The sequence below is a fragment of the Lutra lutra genome, chromosome 7 (genome assembly GCF_902655055.1).
Source record: "Lutra lutra chromosome 7, mLutLut1.2, whole genome shotgun sequence".
Lineage (NCBI taxonomy): Eukaryota > Metazoa > Chordata > Mammalia > Carnivora > Mustelidae > Lutra > Lutra lutra.
In genome coordinates, this window is record NC_062284.1 from 31,608,504 (window position 1) to 31,627,626 (window position 19,123).

Genomic DNA, 19,123 nt, shown 5'->3' on the forward strand with positions numbered 1-19,123 from the left:
CTGGTCTAGTATATCGATGAAATCACATTAATCAAAGCTGATAAGTGGGAATGATAAGAATGCTGGGAGCCCTGGTGAGACACCTGAGTGCCAGAGGGTGGGAGATCAATTCTACAAAAATTTAGAGGGCCTAACACACTTGTGAAGCATTCAGGGGTCCAACAGTCTGGGGCATGTTGGGATATCCCCTCCAAAGTAAAGCAGAAACTATGGTGCCTTGTACCCCCCAGCATAAAAAGGGGGTCACAGTGCTTGAGAGGTTTCTCTGGATTTTTAGAGATAACACACACCATGGGACTTACTGTCCAATTCCATTTACCAGCTGAATCAGAAAGCTGCTGGGTTTGGGTGGGGCCCAGAGTAAGACAGGGCTCTTTAGCAGATCCAGGCTTCAGCAAGAGTCATCTAACCTAGAGTCATATAACCCAGCGGGAACAATGGGGCTAGATGTCTCTGTGGCCTCTGTTGCTAGAGGCTGCTATGCAGAATCTCCAGCAAGTTTTGTTAGGAGAGTAACAGCACAAACAACTGAGGTTCTGGAGTAAGGCTGTGCTGTCTGCAGAGGAGAGATATCCATCGTTCAAGCAGCAGCTCCCAGCATGCCACTGACCTTGGGCAGGGACTGAGCATACAATCACGGGGCAGCAGGTGACTATGTAACTGGATGTTACCGTCATAAGTTGGATCTTGTCACATCCACCAAGTCATAAGCTTGAGAGGCACAGCAACAATCATATGGTGGAATTGTGCTCCAACAAACTGAGAGTTCAAATAAATTATACTATCCGGTGTTCCAGATCTCCATGCCAAGTCCCTCTGTTGCACTAATACCTCCTTCAGCTCAGACCTGAGACCTCAAGGGAAGTTCTGTATGACCAGCAGGCAGGAAAAAACTGGGTCTGGTTCATAAATGGAATGCCTTGATTTGTTTCTGTGAGCTGTAAATGGACAGCTGACCCACTACCACTCCACTCAACACCAGAAAGCTTCTAGTAGTCAGAGCTCTACGCGGTAGACCTGGCCATGGGCTTTTGTGCTGGGAAAAGTGGTCTGAGATAAGTGTACCAATGTTTCATTGTTTAAGACTCTCCCCCTTTTGTTGATGCATTCATGAGCTGATGAACATTTAGGTTGCTTCCACTTTTTGACTCTAATGAATAACCCTCTTATGAACATTTGTATACAAGTTTTCACTTGAGTGTGTTTTTCCAGTTCTCTTGAGTGGAACTGCTGGGTCATATAATAATCCTATATTTAATTTTGGGGGAACTGGCAAGATTTTCCACAATGGCTACACCATTTTACATTCTCACCAGTTATGTATAATGGCCCCAGTTTTTCTGCATCCTCACCAGATCTTATTTCTGTTTTTTTTAATTATTATTATAGTCATCCTAGTGTGTGTGGAATAGTATCTCATGGTGGTTTTGATTTGAGTTCCCCTGATGGCTAATGAAAGATTCACTTCTCTGTCTTTTAAGCTTAATCATACATTTTTTTAAAAAATGGTATTTGTTGTACTTTATGTGTAAGTGTTCTCAGTGGACAGAATACTTTTCCCACCACAATGCAGAGCCTTTCTCTGCAGTCAAGGACTATTATTAGTGGTAAGAAAAAAAGGCTAGACTTAAACACAGAGATGGACATCAAGAGGGAGCAGCCTGTTTTCGATCTCCTAGAACTGGTACTAGGAGAGGACTTCATATCAAAGTTTTCAGTTTATGGAATGACTAACATAGAAATGAGATGACTGTTAGCAAGGTAAGTGTTTGTGAAGGAGATAGCCCAGCTGGTCACAACAGAATGCTCATTGTGAGAGTGTACATTTGGAGAGATAGGGGCTCTTAAACCTGGCTTCTCTATGTCTGGAACCTTCTCTTGCTCTAGTTTCAATCTGTCATAATCCCATATTTTGAAATATGGGATTGAAACTGTACTCACATGACCATCCAGACTACCCCAGAAGGTTGTCAATATGACAACACAGCTGCAACTCATTTATTCACTTGTTCACTTGCTCAGAACTAGTTATCAAGCATCAAGGGCCAGCACTGAGAACATCGTTCTAGGCATAGGATATGTGATGGCCAACAAGATAGGGCTGGTCCCTGCTCTCCTAAGTCTTATGTTACAGCAAGACACAGAACTAGATAGCCTCCAAATGTTCTTGGACTGGGTCCTCTCCCTCTTGCACAGAACTTTTACCCTCATATGAGACAGTCACTTTTTCAAAGCAGCCCCCATGGCACCCTCAGAATGCAATTAGAATGATCTAGATAGAGACTACCAAGTGTGCACTTTCACAAAGAAACAATCTGGATTTAATTATAGAGAGAATGCCATTAACCCATTATCCAATCAACTGAAAGGCTCTCTCACCTGAAAATTTGGAAATGCAAATGAAGGCAGGCACAGTCAGACAGATTTTTAATATCTAAGTGTCCAAGGGCCAGGTTACAGCTTACTCCACATACACATACACAGTTCATACCCCCCAAGACTTTCCCAGTAATTACTGAAAAAAGTTTTGAGATAACTTGAGCATAATCACAGTTCCAGGAAAACAAATTAAACAGTACATTAATTACATTGATTGCTGAAAATATGGGGGCCAGAGGGACCAGATGCAGAAGGATTAGAGCCTATGGGACAGCCAGGATGGAGCAGTATACTTCAACTTGTAAAATATGTAAATCAGGGCGTCTGGGAGCACTGTCGTCTGACACCCAGAGACGATCAGGAGGAAGAACACTGTTGACCAAGACCTTGAGGATCAAAGATGGAGGCAGCCAAGCTACTGATGGCGGCGCTCTGGGCTGTGCCCCATACAGGAGGCATGATCTTGCCCTGTAAGAACCTCTGCTGTGATCAGGGGCAACACTGGGGCAAAGCCCTGCAGAATACCATATCAGAGAGGGCAGAGAGACACACTGAACTCCAACTGATTCACTCCAGCATCAACAATTTGCTGAGGTCACACTGATCACTGTCCCCAAACTGGTTGGAGTTCCCCCACATCACTGCTGTTGTCCATGTTGTAATCCCTTCCATTCTTTTTCCACTTACGAATTCCCGTTTCTTATTCAAGACTCAGTTAAAATATGATTTCTTTTTTTTAAAGATTTATTTCTTTGAGAAAGAGACAATGAGAGAGAGCATGAGCGAGGAGAAGGTCAGAGGGAGAAGCAGACTCCCCGTGGAGTTGGGAGCCCGATGCGGGACTCGATCCGGGAACTCCGGGATCATGACCTGAGCCGAAAGCAGTCGTCCAACCAACTGAGCCACCCAGGCGTCCCTCAAATGTGATTTCTTGGACCAGATAGCCTACCCTCATCTTTTCCTTCCTCAAGCATTGTTGGCTTACAAAGCCCAGAGACTGGTCATGGACTGTCTTGGTTAAGGAATGGGACCTTTATTCGGCTCCATCCTTTCCCATCTTAGTCCCCTAACAGGCCTCCTAGGCTACTCATTCAACAAATCACCAATCAGTATTGCTTGAGCTCTTTCTTTGCACCAGGCTCTGTGCTAGACCCTGGGAATATAGTGCCTGGTGAGCAAGACTGATATGGCTCCTGCCTTCTCAGAGCTTATATACGCTATAGCTTTTAAGCAGTTTTCTTCTTGATGGAGAGGTAATAAAACCCAAATCACAAGAGCTGGTCACACCAGCCAGGGCATTTAAGCACAGAGAGACCATCCAGAGAATGTGGAGCAGAACAGGGTAGTAATGGGAACTCAGTCCTCAAGAGCATCAGGGTCAACTCTCCAGCCCCAGCTCGTACACTGTCTGGACCATCAGCATGAAGCTAGGACCCAAGGGAAAGGATGAGGCTTTTTCATCTGCCCTAGTGATGACCCACGCCACCCACAAATGCTCTTCTCGCAGCTATGTTGCTTCAACCTTTCTGAACTAAACTACTGATGTTTGGGCTGAGAGAATAGGGCCTTTATCTGGGGGGTGGGTCTGTGTAACTATCAACGAATGGCCTTGGATGAGTCATTTAAAGCTCTCAGATTCAGTTGTCTCATCTGAACGTGAGCATGAAAGACACCTGATCTGCTTGATGGAGTGGGTCTAGACCAGAGGGTCTCTTGAAGCTAATATGTATTTTTCACCTTTTTATTCTGAGGTATAATAACCAAGAAAGCACATAAAACATGAAATGTAGAATTTAATGTTACACACTGACCACCCAGGTAATCAACACAGGTCAGGAAAGAATATTTCTAGCCACCACTGAAGCCCCTCTATGTGCCCGTTCCTAACACCAACCCCCTCCTCCCACACTATCCTGACACTTGCAGTAATCACATCCTACCTACGTATGCAAGCCTAAATGAGGTATTTTAGTTTTGTTAGTTTTTAAATGCCATATGGGTGAAATCATGTAATGTTTATTCCTTTGTATCTGGCTTTTTAAAAAGTAAGTTCTTGGGGCGCCTGGGTGGCTCAGTGGGTTAAAGCTTTTGCCTTTGGCTCGGGTCATAATCCCAGGGTCCTGGAATTGAACCCCACATCAGGCTCTCTGCTTGGCAGAGAGCCTGCTTCCTCCTCTCTCTCTCTCTCTGCCTGCCTGTCTGCCTACTTGTGATCTCTGTCTGTCAAATAAATAAATAAATAAATAAATCTTAAAAAAAAAAAAAAAAAGTAAGTTCTGTGCCCAATGTGGGGCTTGATCTCACAACCCCAAGTTCAAGAGTCACATGCTCTACTGACTGAGCCACCCAGGCACTCTATATCTGGATTTTTCAGACCAAAATTGTGTTTGTGAGATTCATCTATGTGGCTGAGGGTAGTTGGGCTCATTTTTATTGCCATATAATATTTTCTAATATGAATGGAACCCCAGTTCATTTATCCATTCTACTGTTGATGGATATATGGACTTTTTCCCATTTGAGGCTTTTGCAGGCAGTGTTGCTATGAACATTCTTGCCCAGGTACATTCTTGTACAGGAATTTCTGAGTCATAGGGTATGCCTATCTTCAACTATATTAGAAAATGCTAGTTTTCCAAAGTGATTGGGCCAATTTATCTTCCTGTCAACAACTTAAGAGAGTTCCCCTTGCACTAAACCCTAGTCAATGCCTAGTGCTTCCAGACTTCTATAAACATTTTCCCATCTGGTGGGTGTGTAATAGAATCTCCTTGTGGCTTTAATTTGTAATTAATTAAATGTGGCTTTGATTAGTAATAAGATTGAGTCACTTTCCTTATGTATATTCACCATTTAGACTTCCTTTTCTGTGTTGTACCTGTTCAAGTACTTTGCCATTTTAAAAATTCTGTTGTGTTTTTCTTATCGATTTTTAGGTGTTCTTTATGTGAAAAATGGCTCCCCCTTCCCCATTCTGTGGCTTGCTTTTTCACTCTTGTAAAAGAGTGGTACTTTCAACAATCTTCTCTTTTATGTAGAACAATGTAGAACAATCTTCTCTTTTATGGTTGGTACTTTTGTGTGTCTTATGAAACTTTTTTACTATGCCAAGGTCATGAAGATATTCTCCTCTATTATCTTTTAAAGATCTTTATTATTCTAACTTTAATTTTTAGAACTCCAGTCTTTGTAGAATTTTCCAATCCCTCTGAAATTCATTTTTTGCAAATGGTGTGAGGATTAGGGTCTGTTTTTTTTTTCCCACATAAATACCTGATTGTAGGACTACCTCTTATTGGAAAGGCTATCTTTTCCTTAGTGCTTTGCAAAGTTATTTTTGTCACACATCAAGTGTTTTTCTGTTTCTGAGTTCCTCTCTGAGGTCGCCATTCACCCCAGGTCTCCTTGCACTCTCCCCTCAAGCCTAACCCAATCCAACAGGGGCAAAGACTCTTCCTCCGCCTCCATCTTCTCAAGCCAATTATGTGTTCACCGTTTCTCTTTTAAGCTGTCCCACCTCTACACCAACCAACAATAACTGCAACTCTCTGTTAGACCTCATGCTTCTTGCTGGTACCACCCAAGGTTGCAGGCAAGTGGCCTTGGTGTGTTGGTAGTACTTGATATGGTTACTTCCCTGAATTCCTTCTCTCAGTGGTCTGTGCATCCCCATGGTAATGCTCCACCACCAGAAAGTTAGTTTCACAATCTCTACATTCAGTGGCCTCCAGAATTCTCTAAGTCTACACTTCTTGCCCAAGGTCTAGGGATACCTACAGAAGGTGTTGAGGCCAAGGAGGCTGAGATGAAGACTGAAGAAATGTACACCTTCACCTCTCTCAATGCAATGCATAGATTCTCCACAAGGACAGACTGACATCTCTTCTGTGGTCTGCATTCCCTTGGTTAACTCGGGCATATCATGTCACTTTTTTCAGCTGTAGATTCTTCACCTGCAAAATTAGGATAGCACCTGTCCTGGGAGTTCTTGTAGAATGGCTGACTCAGCATCCCAGTCAACCATATTATCTCCTGTCTTACTCTACTGCAGAGGCTGGCAAATGAAATGCTTATATCCTGGACTCTTTTTCAGGTAGAGGCGGCCATGATGTGACACAGCCCTAGCTAATGAGATGCAGGCAGAAGACCCCAGGGAGGCCTTCCCTTCCAGAATGCCTTCCAGGCCATGCCTGACAAGGAGGAGGTTGTCGCTTTTTACCATTTAGGGTTTGCCTCCCTCTTTCTGCCTGGAACTCAGACAGGATGTCAGCAGGTACAGCATCTGTTCTATTTGAGGAAGGAAAACACATTAATGGTGGTAGAACTGGTAAGGAGAAGAAACCTAGTAATTCATGATGACCTTGACCATCAATACAGTCCTGAGTTTTCTAACCTGAACACCTATTTATATGGGGAAAAAATAAACTCATTGCTGTCTGAGTATGTGGTAAGGTTTTCTAATGCTCCTTACACTTACATCACAGGGATGTGATGGGAAATAAAGACAATGTATGCAAAGCTTGGAGGTTGCTCAATAAATGGCAGCCCTTATTACAGACCACTGTGTGTGAGTCTGCACCTCTTCCAGACAGATTAGGAACTTTCTTGAAGACGAGGACAAGAAAATGAACTGGGCACACGGTGGAGTTCAGACTGAGCCGAACTGGACAAAATGTTATATACTTAGGGGATCTAGCAGAGGTTGGATACATTCATCCATTCCATGCAATAAACAGAGGTTGCTCTAAGTATTTAATGTAGAAAGAGGTATGGTAGGAGGAATTAGGAATGTTTTTAGAAGAGATTTATGGTGTGGAATTCAGGGATCTGGCTTCAGTTTATTGAACAAGCAAACCCACTGTCGAAGCTGCTAGAACCCACGGCTGCTGCCACCTCTGCAGCAGGACTCATGCCCCAGACTGGATGCTAGACCCTGGAACTGAGTCCAGCTGCCACCATGGCCCAGAAACACGCCCAGCCTTGCTTACCACCAGCAGCATTTGATGGCCTCCCCCTACTTCTTTCATCCAAATACAATTTGAGTGCATTTACTGATGAAAAGAGCTTGGAATCCAGGAGCCTAGCTGCAAAGGAATCTGAGAAATGCAGTTTTTACCTTTTCAACCTCTCTCACTGGAAAAAGGTAGCATGGAGGTTGAGAGGCCAATCTCCCCTGCAGGGACACGGGAGAAGAGGAGATGGGTAATAGGAAGGGAGGGAGGAAAGATGTGATCTGGGCTTTTCCTGTAGTTCTGTTGGAGCAGCAAGGAACCGGGGACCAACAACAGTATTGTCTGATCACTGATGGTTTTGCAAGAATAAATTCTGACAGGCAAGCTGACAGCTCCTAGAGAAGGAGTAAAGCAGACCACATGCTCAAATAGGTCTTACTCTCTTAGTGAAACAGAAGCAAATAAGGCTGAGCTAGGGGAAGCCATACCATGGGAGTGGCCCCTGTCACTTTTCCTTTGTCTCCGTGTACATGAGACAGGGTGTATAGAGAAGCCAGGGGAGGGGAGGCAGGCAGGAGCTACATTTTCACTCTGCTCCCTCATCCTGGACTTGATCAGGGAGATGCTATCTGTCTGACCCTTGGCTGGAACGTCTGTGAGGACCTCTGCTCACCCAGCATGTCATCAGCCAGCCCCCAGAGCTGCGGTTAAGGCTCCTGCATTTCTGTGTGCCAGACCTTGGGCTAATTGCTTTGTGTGTGGGTTTCATCCAACAGTCAACAAACACTCATTTAACAAATACTAGAGGGCTGCCTGCGTGGCTCAGTCAGTTAAGCGTCTGACTCTTGATTTTGGCTCAGGTTATGATCTCAGGGTCTGTGATCAAGCTGGGCTCCAAGCCTGCTTAAGATTCTCTCTCTCCCTCTGCCCCTCTCTACTCCCCACCACCACCACCCACCTCGCATGCACTCACGCACTTTCTCTCTCAAAACAAACTAATACTGGAAGCATAGACTCTCTTTTGTGCAGTAGGCTCTGGTGTAGGTGAACAAAGAAAACAAAAATATTTGCTTGTGTAATAAATATAAATGAGAGCCATGACCCTCAGATGCAGGGATTTTCAGATTTACTTATTCTTGTGGGCCAAAGTAAATCAGTCTCTGAGCACCCAACCCTTTAACGTATAAAGAAGTGCTCACTACAACTACCCCAGTGGTTTGGCTCCTTTGTTACTACCACAAGGTCATACTTGGCCCCCAGGGGTTACCTGGGGCCTGGTCCTTAGCCTCAAGTGGTTAACATGGTCCTTCTGGCACCTTCTCCTGTCCCCATAGACTCACCCGTCATAGGGTTTATCTGCTGACCACCACTCTTAGCATTCTTCCAACTTAGCTCACCCTAATGTCTCAAAGGTTCATGCTTCCCATGACACAGTTAGGCCTTCCACTTGTGGGGAAAGCTCCCGGTTGAGGGTCTTCTGTTTGTGTGAGTGTTTCTTTCTTTTTTTTTTTTTTCCTAAAGATTTTATTTATTTATTTGACAGAGATCACAAGTAGGCAGAGAGGCAGGCAGAGAGAGGAAGGGAAGCAGGCTCCCCGCTGAGCAGAGCACCCAACGCGGGGCTTGATCCCTGGGATCATGACCTGAGCCAAAGGCAGAGGCTTTAACCCACTGAGCCACCCAGGCACCCCTGTGTGAGTGTTTCTCAGAGAAATTTTCCTGTTCTCTCAGTGACAGGGAAAATGGCTCATTAGAGAAGCAGCCAGAAAGCCTGAGGACACTGCCTCATTGAGACCTGATCCCTATCATCAATTATGTATCTATAGATCAGCTGTGGCTGGACAGGGAGGAAATATCTCCTGCTCTAATAGTGGTGGTAGCCACCCTCCTGCATCCTTTCTGGATCAATCTAGCCTGCATGCCAGCCCATGCTGAGACTCTGAAACACCAACACATTAAAAGAGAAAATCCATGTGATCTTAAGAGAGGCAGAGAAAGCAGTTGATCCAACACCCTCTCATATTTAAGGGAAAAAAAAGTAACTGAGCACAATAAAAATAGGGGGAAGGAGCATCCTCAATCTAATACAGGATACTGATCAGAAACCAACAGCAAGTGTGGTAGAAGCATTCCTTTTAAAGTCAGAAATCAGATAAGGATGCCCACTCATGCCACTTCTTTTCTATGAGGTAATGGAGTTTGTAGCCAGCACCGAAGGAAAGAAAAGATGTTGGAAAAAAAAAAAAATCTCTCTAATGAAACATAAAGCAATTAGCACTGAGCTGTCAAAAAATGTATTGAGAATAAAGAAGAAAAACCATCATTATTTGCAGAATATTATTTGAACAAAAAAATCTAAGACCATCTACAGTAAAATTATTAGGATTGAGAGTAGGAGAAGGTAAAAATATTCAAATATCAATTTTATTCATATATAATAGCATTAATAATGCTATTATTATATGATATTATAACTTTATATTATATATTTGCATATATAATATAATTATATATTATATTATGTATAATTATATATAATAATAGCATTAAAAACTTATAAAATATAATTTAAAAATAAAAGCAAAACAATAAAACAAAAATATTAATTAACTGAGAATAAACCTAACCATGACATTTAGGGCCTTTAATGGAGAAAATTTAAAAAAAATTATTGAAGGATTTCAAAAAAGACCTGTATGTAAATAAATAGAGATATATTTTATATTTATATTTGGGAAAACCTGAAGTTATAAATATGGAGTTATCCCTAAATTAATATCTACCATCAATATAGTCTCAGACAAAATACCAATAGGGTTTCCTGGGGAACTGAACAACCCGATCCTAACATATATATATGGAATCGTGAAAGATGAAAAATAGCCAAGGGAATTTTGAAGAGGATACTCTCCCAACCAGGTATCAAGAGTTAGTAGAAAGCTCTGGTAGCTAAGAGAGTGTGTTCTTGAAATAAGCTTTGACAAACTGAAAACCCTATGTAAGAGAGAGCCCAACATGTCTGTACCTATATGGATATTTGGTATATGACAGAGGTATAATTTTGAATCCAAAGTAAGTGGTACTGAGGGATGCCTTGGTAGCACAGTCAGTTGGGTGTCTGACTCCTGGTTTCAGCTCAGGTTGTGATCTCCGGGTTGTGAGGTCAAGCCCTGTGTCAGGCTCTACACTCAGTGTGGAGTCAGCTTGCGACTCTCTCTTCCTCTCCTTCTGCCCCTCTTCTGCAATGCTCTCTCTCTCTCTCAAATAAATAAATAAACCTTAAAAAAAAAAAAAGTGGTGCTGAAACCTTGGTTATCCACATGTAAAAAATTAGACCTATAGCTCATAGCACACACACAAAAATAAATTCCAGATGGACTAAAGGCCCTGTTATGAAAGGCAAAACTTCAAAACTTTTATAGGAAAATATAAAAAATATCTATATGACTTAGAGTAGGAAAGGATGTCTTAAGGGGAAAAAAAAACCATCAACAATATTAGAAATAATGGATAAATTCAAATGGGTTAAGAATTTAAACTTTTGTATGAAAGAGATACCATAATTGAGAAGTCAGGTTAGTGACTGGGAAGATCTATATAATACATAAAACCATACAGAGTCAGTATAGAGAATATACAAAGAACTTCTACAAAGCAATGACAAAAGGACCCATGGTGTCAAGCAGAAAAACTGGTCAAACAGAATTCGTAGAAAGCAAAGCTTCAGAAATAGAGTGGGAAAAAGATTCACAGCCTCACAAATAATCAGAGATACACAAAATTAAAACAATTGGACATACCATTTTTTACTCAATAGACTGGCAAAAGTTAGGAATTCTGATGCAACAGGAACTCTCATAAGACCACTCTCGAGAGAAGCTACAAAATGGGAGAGGTGTAGGGTGCTTGGGTGGCTCAGTCGGTGTAGTACCTGCTTCAGCTCAGGTCATGGTCTCATGATCCCAGGATCAAGACCCACAATGGACTTCCTGCTCAGTGGGAAGCCTTCTTCTCCACCCCGGTCTCTCTCTGCCCCTCCCCCTGCTCGTGCTCTCTCTGTCTCTCTCAAATAAATAAATAAAATCCTTCTTAAAATTAGGGAGAGTGCATACCCTAGAAATAAACAATTATTTTACAATAAAGTCTCATATATGTGCATAAGAAAATATAGTAGAGAAATACTGGCATCGATCCAAACATCCATCAACCATCCATCACAGGAAAGTGAATAAAGAAATAAACAGTGATGTGACCGGAATCAACATAGATCTCCCAGAACGTAAGTGAAAAAGCAAATTGTCAAAGGATATGTAGATGAGGTGCAATTTAAATTTAGAAATACATCATACAATGCTAAATACTGTTTCCAGTTGCGTACATAATGTAGTTTAGGTATAAAACATTCATGGGAATGATGAACACCAAATTCAAGCTTGTGGTTACCTCTGAGGAGAAAGGGAGAAGGGAAGAATTGCAGACTGTTTCGTCAAAGCTTCAACTGTATCTCTAATATTTTATTTCAAGCCATTAAAAAAGGTCTGAAGCAAAAATGGCAAAATGTTAAAGATTTCACAAGCTGAGTGGTAGGTGCCTGGATGTCTGCTCAACCATGTTATATGCTTTTTTTGGGTGTTTGAACTCTCTCTTAATTTTAAAAGTCATGTGGAACAGAGATACCATGGGGTTCAGCCTATGGGCTCTCGGGGACTCCTCTGTCATCCCGAGCATGTCTAGGCTTTTCCTTACCCCCAGTCTTCCTGGCGTAACCTAACCCCAAAGACATAGACCCCTCTTCTTTGGCATAGGATTAGAATGGCCTATATCAAAGTAGCCAGGCCGTCAGCTGGTTATGTGCACAGCTGGAATCCTGGAAATGTTTAATTAGTCCTTTTCCTTCAGATCCAAGTACTTTCATACCATTTTTATGGAGCTGGTTGGTAGGAAAGGTCCTTGCCTCTGGCCTGCAGCTCCCTTGATGGGTGTCCTCTGTGCTCTCTCACCAGCTGCCCTCCGAAGAGGTGGGAACACCTTCTCTTTGACAATCTTCCTGTCCTTTTACATTTCATTTTACTATTTTTAACTCTGTATTATGAAAAATTTCAAACATATGAAAGTAGAGAGAATGGTACCATGAAGTCATATCATCACCCAGTTTCAACAACTATTAATATTAACACTTTGTCAATCTTATTTCATCTATCTCCCTGATTTTTTTTTTTTTTTTTTGCTGCAGTGTTATAAAGCAAATCCTAGATATCATTTCATTTCATCCACGAATACTTCAGTGTTGGCAGATGACTTTTAAAAATTACCATAATACCATTATCACACCTAACAAAATTAATAATAATCCCTCAATATCTTCTAATACAGGAATACAATATTACTTTCAGACCTGTGCAAGACCCTGTGTCCTAAAGAAGTTCCCACATATTCCAAATACAGAGAAAATAAATTTATTAAAGAACTCAGGAGCACCTCAGTCACGGAGGATACAGCGCTGGAGTCTGCCACAAGTGACCCACAGCCCTGACCTTGGCTCTAATGACTAACACAACTCGGGCCCCAGGGAATCACTTCTCCACCCTTCTTGCCCTAGGGCCTCTAGGTGAAAGGTGTCTGCATTCAACTACCTACTCATTAGGCATCTGACCGGTGTTGCTCCTGAGGTTGGAGACGGGTCTACTGCAGAAAGCCTGCAGGATCTGAGCAGCAGAAGCATGTTGTAGAGAAAAGACTAATGAACTTGTCCCATCCTTCCTCTTAGAGAGCATGGATGTGGCAGATTCTTGCAGAATGAATTGTCTGCTCCAGTAGAGCCAAGGCACTGCTTCTTGCTTTTCTCCATGTTCTAGTTCATGGCTCATGAATTAGCGCAGCATTTGCTGTAGTTGTACATGGAGACTGAGGAACGTTTTGCAAAGTTAAACAATTCATGGTCCTCTTAAATTTGTCTCTGTTAGATTTAGAAGTAATATCCCCGATATACTTCTGATTCTCAACTTAGGCAACTAGAAAGACAATGAATGCTAGGTTGGGAATGTTTTTAATAAAAATACTTAATATAGCTGCTTTTTAAAAATATGAACTTCAGTCAAATAATTTGATTGTGGGTCACCTGGGTGGCTCAGTGGGTTAAGCCTCTGCCTTGGGCTCAGGTCATGATCTCAGGGTCCTGGGATCGAGCCCCACATCGGGCTCTCTGCTCAGTGGGGAGCCTGCTTTCCTCTCTCTCTGCCTGCCTCTCTGTCTACTTGTGATCTCTGTCTGTCAAATAAATAAATAAAATCTTTTTTTAATAAAATAAAATAATTTGGTTGCAACTTTTGATATTCATTAATTATTATTTGTATTTTGCCTTTTAATTCAATGGATTATTTAGAATAATTTAGAATAATTTCAGACCAAGGGTTCTAAACTTTTCCTGTAAATATCCAGATATGAAAAATTGAAGGTTTTGTAGGCTACATACAGTAGACAGTCTTAGATCCATATTCTTCTTGGTTTTTGTTTCTTCTTACAACTCTTTTTTTTACAAAAAGCTAAAAAAAAAAAAAAGTAAAAAGTAAAAAGCCAACTGCAATGAGATACCACGTCACAGACTATAGGATAGCTAAAATAAGAAAGACAGACAAAAATAAGTGTTAATGAGGAGGTGGAGAAATTGCAACTACCACACACTGATGGGGGGGACGTAAAAGGTACAAACTCTTTGGAAAACAATTTGGCATTTCCTCAAAGAGTGAAACATGATGCCAGGGTACGTACCTAAGGAAATCAAAAACATGTATTCGCACAAAAACTTGTAAGTTAATATTCATAGCTCCATTATCCATGATAACCCAAAGTGAATACCATCCCATGTCCATCAGCTGATGAGTGGATAAACAAAATGTGGTATATTGGTGGCAAAATAAAACATTCACTTGGTCTTTGTCCATAGTTCCTGGTGCAGAACTCCCTAAAACTCTTGGAATGTCCTGAGTGATAGGAGTAGGAGTGTCTTTTGTTGATCATTAGAACCCCTCTGGACCACAGCTGAGTTTATGCTAATGGGATGGCTCAAAGTGGGGCCCCTAGAGCATTTCAGGATGGGAGCTGGTCACCCAAAAGACCAAATACATGGTTAGAGGGTGGGAACTTGCCGCCCCGTCCCTGACCTCCCAGTGCTTCTGTATTGGTGAATACATCGATGAGCCAGAAAGATGGTGCACCTGGAGAGCAGAGGAGCACCATGCCTCACTCCCCCCCATACACTGCTCTGTACATCTTTTCCATTTGGCTGTTTATTTATATCCTTTATAATAAACCAGTAATTGCAGGGAAAGCATATTTCTGAATTCTGTGAATTGTTCTAGAGAATTCTGGAAATGAAAAGGATCGTGGAAGCTCTTACATTGTAGTCAGACAGGCAGAAATGTTAGGAGCTTGAGCACCCCATTTGTAGATGACATCTGAATGGAGGCAGTCTTGTGGGACCGAGCCCTTAACCTGTGGGGTCGATGCTATCCCTGGACTGTATCAGAACTGAACTGACACTGTTGGACACCCAGTTGGTGTCTGAGAATGGGTTGCTGGTGGTGTGGAAGAATGACTTCTATTTGCTGCGAAAGAAAAAAACCAGACATTTGGTGTCAGAGGTGTTATCAGAAAGCACCACACATATATCACACAATGGAATATTGCTCATATATACTACATATGTGATACATACTACAACATAGATGAACCTTGAACATATTATGCTAAGTAAAAGGATTCAGGTAGAACAGGCCACATATGATTCCATTTATATGAAATGTCCAGAACAATGTCCAGATAAATTCATAGAGGCAGAAAGTAGATTATTGGTTGCCAGGGACTAGGCGGGGGGGGGGTAGGGGAATGGGGAATGATTGCTAATGGATACAGATTTCTTTTGAGGGTGAAGAAATATTCTGGAATTAAATAGCGGGGATGGTTATACAATTCTGTGAATACACTGAAAACCACTGAATTGTACACTCCAAAAAGGTGACCTTTATGGTGTGTGAATTATATCTCAACAAAGCTGCTATTTAAAAAATGTAAAAATCATTTTTTAGCTCAAGGGCCATATAAAAATGGGCTGAGGGCTGGATTTGGGCTGCAGACCAGAGACTGTGGACTCCTGTTTTAGATGAACAAAACATTTTTTGAAACCTATGGGGAAAATCATTTTAATTTCTACCCTTGTCCCAAGCTCTGTAAATGTAAGGGATGGTCCTGCTCTACCATCTAATCTAGTTTTAAATATTCTTTATTTTCTCAAAATGTCTTTAACCCATTCATTGTCTCCCCCAAGACCTGTTCTGTCTTGTGTCTCCCTCCAGAGCCATTAGCTGGTCCTTCTCCATCCGCCATTCCATCTGGTTCCGTGACAATGAGGGAAGAAGAGAATCAGGGAGAGGTTCTGGGTCAAAAATATCTGAAGCACAAGCAAAACTTGTGGACTCAAGAGTGCAAATCCTCCACGTGTTATGAAGTGATGATGGTGAACCTGGCCGTGGTGCTCAGGGATGATGATGGCGGGCGGGATGTGTTGGTAGTGGTAGTGGTAGTGGTGGAGCAGAGTGTTGATGCAGATCATAATGGTCCATAATGGGATGATTTCCAGCAGGGAGATGTTTGAGAAGAGCTCCTTTTTTGCTAGCAATTTTGCTATTTTCTCTCATTCTTGAGTTAGCCCGGAAAATGAGACTCTGCCAGGGTCTGGGCAAGTAGGAGTGTGCAGTAATATTTAGCGTTCTATTTTGTGATTTTATGGAACTGCTGAAAAGGTCAAGAACATTTCTTTAAATGTCAGTGGCCTGAGGGTCCAATTACCCAGGGGAGGACATTCTTGGAAGAGGAGTTTTGTAAGTCTGGCAGAATGGTATGGGAGGGGCTCAGCAAGTAGGGAGCCAAGGGGTGGGTCCAGGCTTCCCAAGGAGAGGGTCCTGGGCGGAGCAGCAGAGGGAGGGGGGGTTCTCGTAGGAGCTGTTGAAGCATTTCCCTGCAGCAGATGGGAAAGCCTTGGTAGAGTCATCTCTGAGCAGAACTTACTGCCCCCTCTGCTCTCCTTATGAAGCTGCATCCACAATGCCTAGGGGAGCCTGAGGAGCTGGGTGTGAGCTGGAGGGGGTGCACCTGACTCCCAAACTCCAGGTTGTGGAGGCCCTGCAGTCCTTTGTGCAGATCCCTGGGACTGCCCTAGGAAGGGCATGTGCTCAAAACCCTGAGAAAATGTTATTAAACTTTAGCAAACATAGGTCTCTCCTGGAGAATGTACTTAAAATGCAGAATCCTGAGCCCCACGTAGATTCAAATATCTTACAATGAACAGTGTTGTTATTTTATAATGGAGAAGGAAGCTATTTTCAGGGGGGATTAGACCGGTTGTGAAAATGCCTATTCTTGGGCTGCCGCACCCCATGAAATCAATACCCAAGGGAGGAAGGGGGGAAGGGATGGGACCCAAGAACTTGCACTTCCAGCAACCTCCCCAGATGATTTTGAGGTTGCTCCTCTCCAGGCCCCCCTCCAAGAACCAACGCATCTGCTGCAGAATCATCTGTCCCCTCTGAATCTCTCCTTTGGAAAACCATGTCTGTGATAGACACATCTGGGATTGAATGCTGGCTCTTTCACATTCAGTATGATCTCGGGCGAGTTACTTAACCCCTGGGCTTCCATTCCCTCATCTGTAAAACAGGGAGACTAACACCCATTTCTGGGATCGTGGAAAAGAGTCAATGATGTAACGAAGGTGAATACGTTAGCCCGGCACCTGGCACATGCTGAGTGCTCTGTCCCTGCAGTCTCCATGACTATTATTAGGCATCTGGGAGGCTTAGCCGTCAGGTAGGGCTTCTGGTCTCAGCCATCTGCTTCCCTCTGCTCACAGGGCCAGCATGTGCGAGGGTGCGTGTGTGTCTGCGAGTGTGCTTGCGTGTGTGTGCCCACGTCTTTGATCCTCTTTGCACACCCCCCCCCACACTACTATGCTTACCAGCCAGGAGCTCAGGGATGACGGCCCAAACAAGCGGGAGGGATGAAGCTGGGATGTGTTTGCCAGTATCTCATCCCCAGTTGTGGCCAGCTCCTCAGAGGGGGTAGCTTGCACTGATACACAAGACTGATTTGAACACAATGCAGATCGTGGTCACATGGGAGCCTGTATTCAGGGTTTTCCCTGTGGCCTGGGACATTTGGAAGCTGGAGCTTCCTCAGGACAGATGTGGCCGGGATCCCATGCAGGGTCCTCCTCTCCTGATCCACCTTGCTTTCAGGACAGACTCTAGGGGGTCAGTCCTTTTCCCTGAGGACAATGTGGGCTTGAAGGTTTTAGCAGGACCTTCACATTCACTCAAGAAAGAGAGGGCTCCCCAGAGCTGAAGGGAGGTGAGTGGCTTAGCTGGGGAAGTGGATGGAGGTTCTCACCTGGATCTGGGAGACCGGACTTGAAGGAAATCCCCACCACCCATTCCCCCACCTACCACAGCCGGTTCCTGCTCAGATACAGCGATCTTGCTCTTAGAATAAACAGCTGAGAAGGCTCTATACCTCTGCATGGCTTCTTTGAGGCTACCACTTATAGTTACCTACTGTGTGTCATGAGCTTACACTCACCATCTCTTTTAACCTGTGCCATAACTCTGTTGGCTGGGTACTATTATCTTCTTCATTTTACATGGGAGGAATCAGAGGGAACTAGACACAAGGAGCTGTTGGTAAATGGTGGCACTTAACCCAAACTCAGTTAATCCAAACTCAGGTAGATTGAACTCCTATCTAAATCCCAAGCTCCTATCTTTGGGCTCTATTTCAACGGCTAAGTAAAGCTGACCAAGATGAGACAGTGCCAGAGCTAGATGTCACCCCACCTCTGGGATGACATGTGAGAGCTGTCCATGAGTCAGGATGATAGGTCGGGAGCTGTTGATGAGGGAAGGAAATCCATCCAGCTGTCTGTGGTCCTAGCAAACCAGGGGTGGTGAAAATAATGTTCACAAAGTCTCCGTAATGGGACCCGCAAAAAAATTCCACCATCCTCAAGGTCAGAGAGCAGATGAAGTAGATAGCTACTGATTTGTCTCTCCAGCTCTCCTCCGAGTTTCTGGGGTGAGTACTCCCCAATTAAAGTAAATGGCTCCTTCCCCCTTTCCAGCCATAGGGTTCCCATGGGAGCAGCTATGTTTTGTTATTTTGCTATTCCGTCCACTGGCCAGAGTTGAATGCTATAGGGGCAGGACCACCACCCAGCTGAGCCAATCAGGCATCTTTGCTGGGATCTTTCAACTGGTACTAAGCTAAAGGGCTCATTTCTCTCCTGGAGCTGAGGTTGTGAGGGGTAAAGCTCAGGAGATAGAAGAAGCCAATCTAGTGTCAGAGAGAAGCAGGCACCCAGATGGAGATGTAAAGAGGATGATGGATTCCTGGCAGCATTCAAGGCAGAGTTCAAATGTTCCTGAAGCTTAGTGGTATCCCTGCTCTCTCCAGGTTGGCTGTTCGACCCTTCTTTTGGTTGGGATATGTTTGCCAATATCCCATACTTGACCTTGGCACCTCCTCAAAAGGCACAACTTGTACCACCACATCTACGAACAAAGTCCCTTTTTGTGCCCTTGGTAGTATGAACGGTTGTGCCACCAAGTGACCTATGAATCTGTCTCCTCATCCATCACCAATGCATTAGGAGATCATGGTCAGCATGTTCCAGAAAGCTGGGGCAGTGAAGCAGATCAGAGGGGCCCAGGTGCCTGATGGTGACATGGGGACAAGTACAGGGGAAT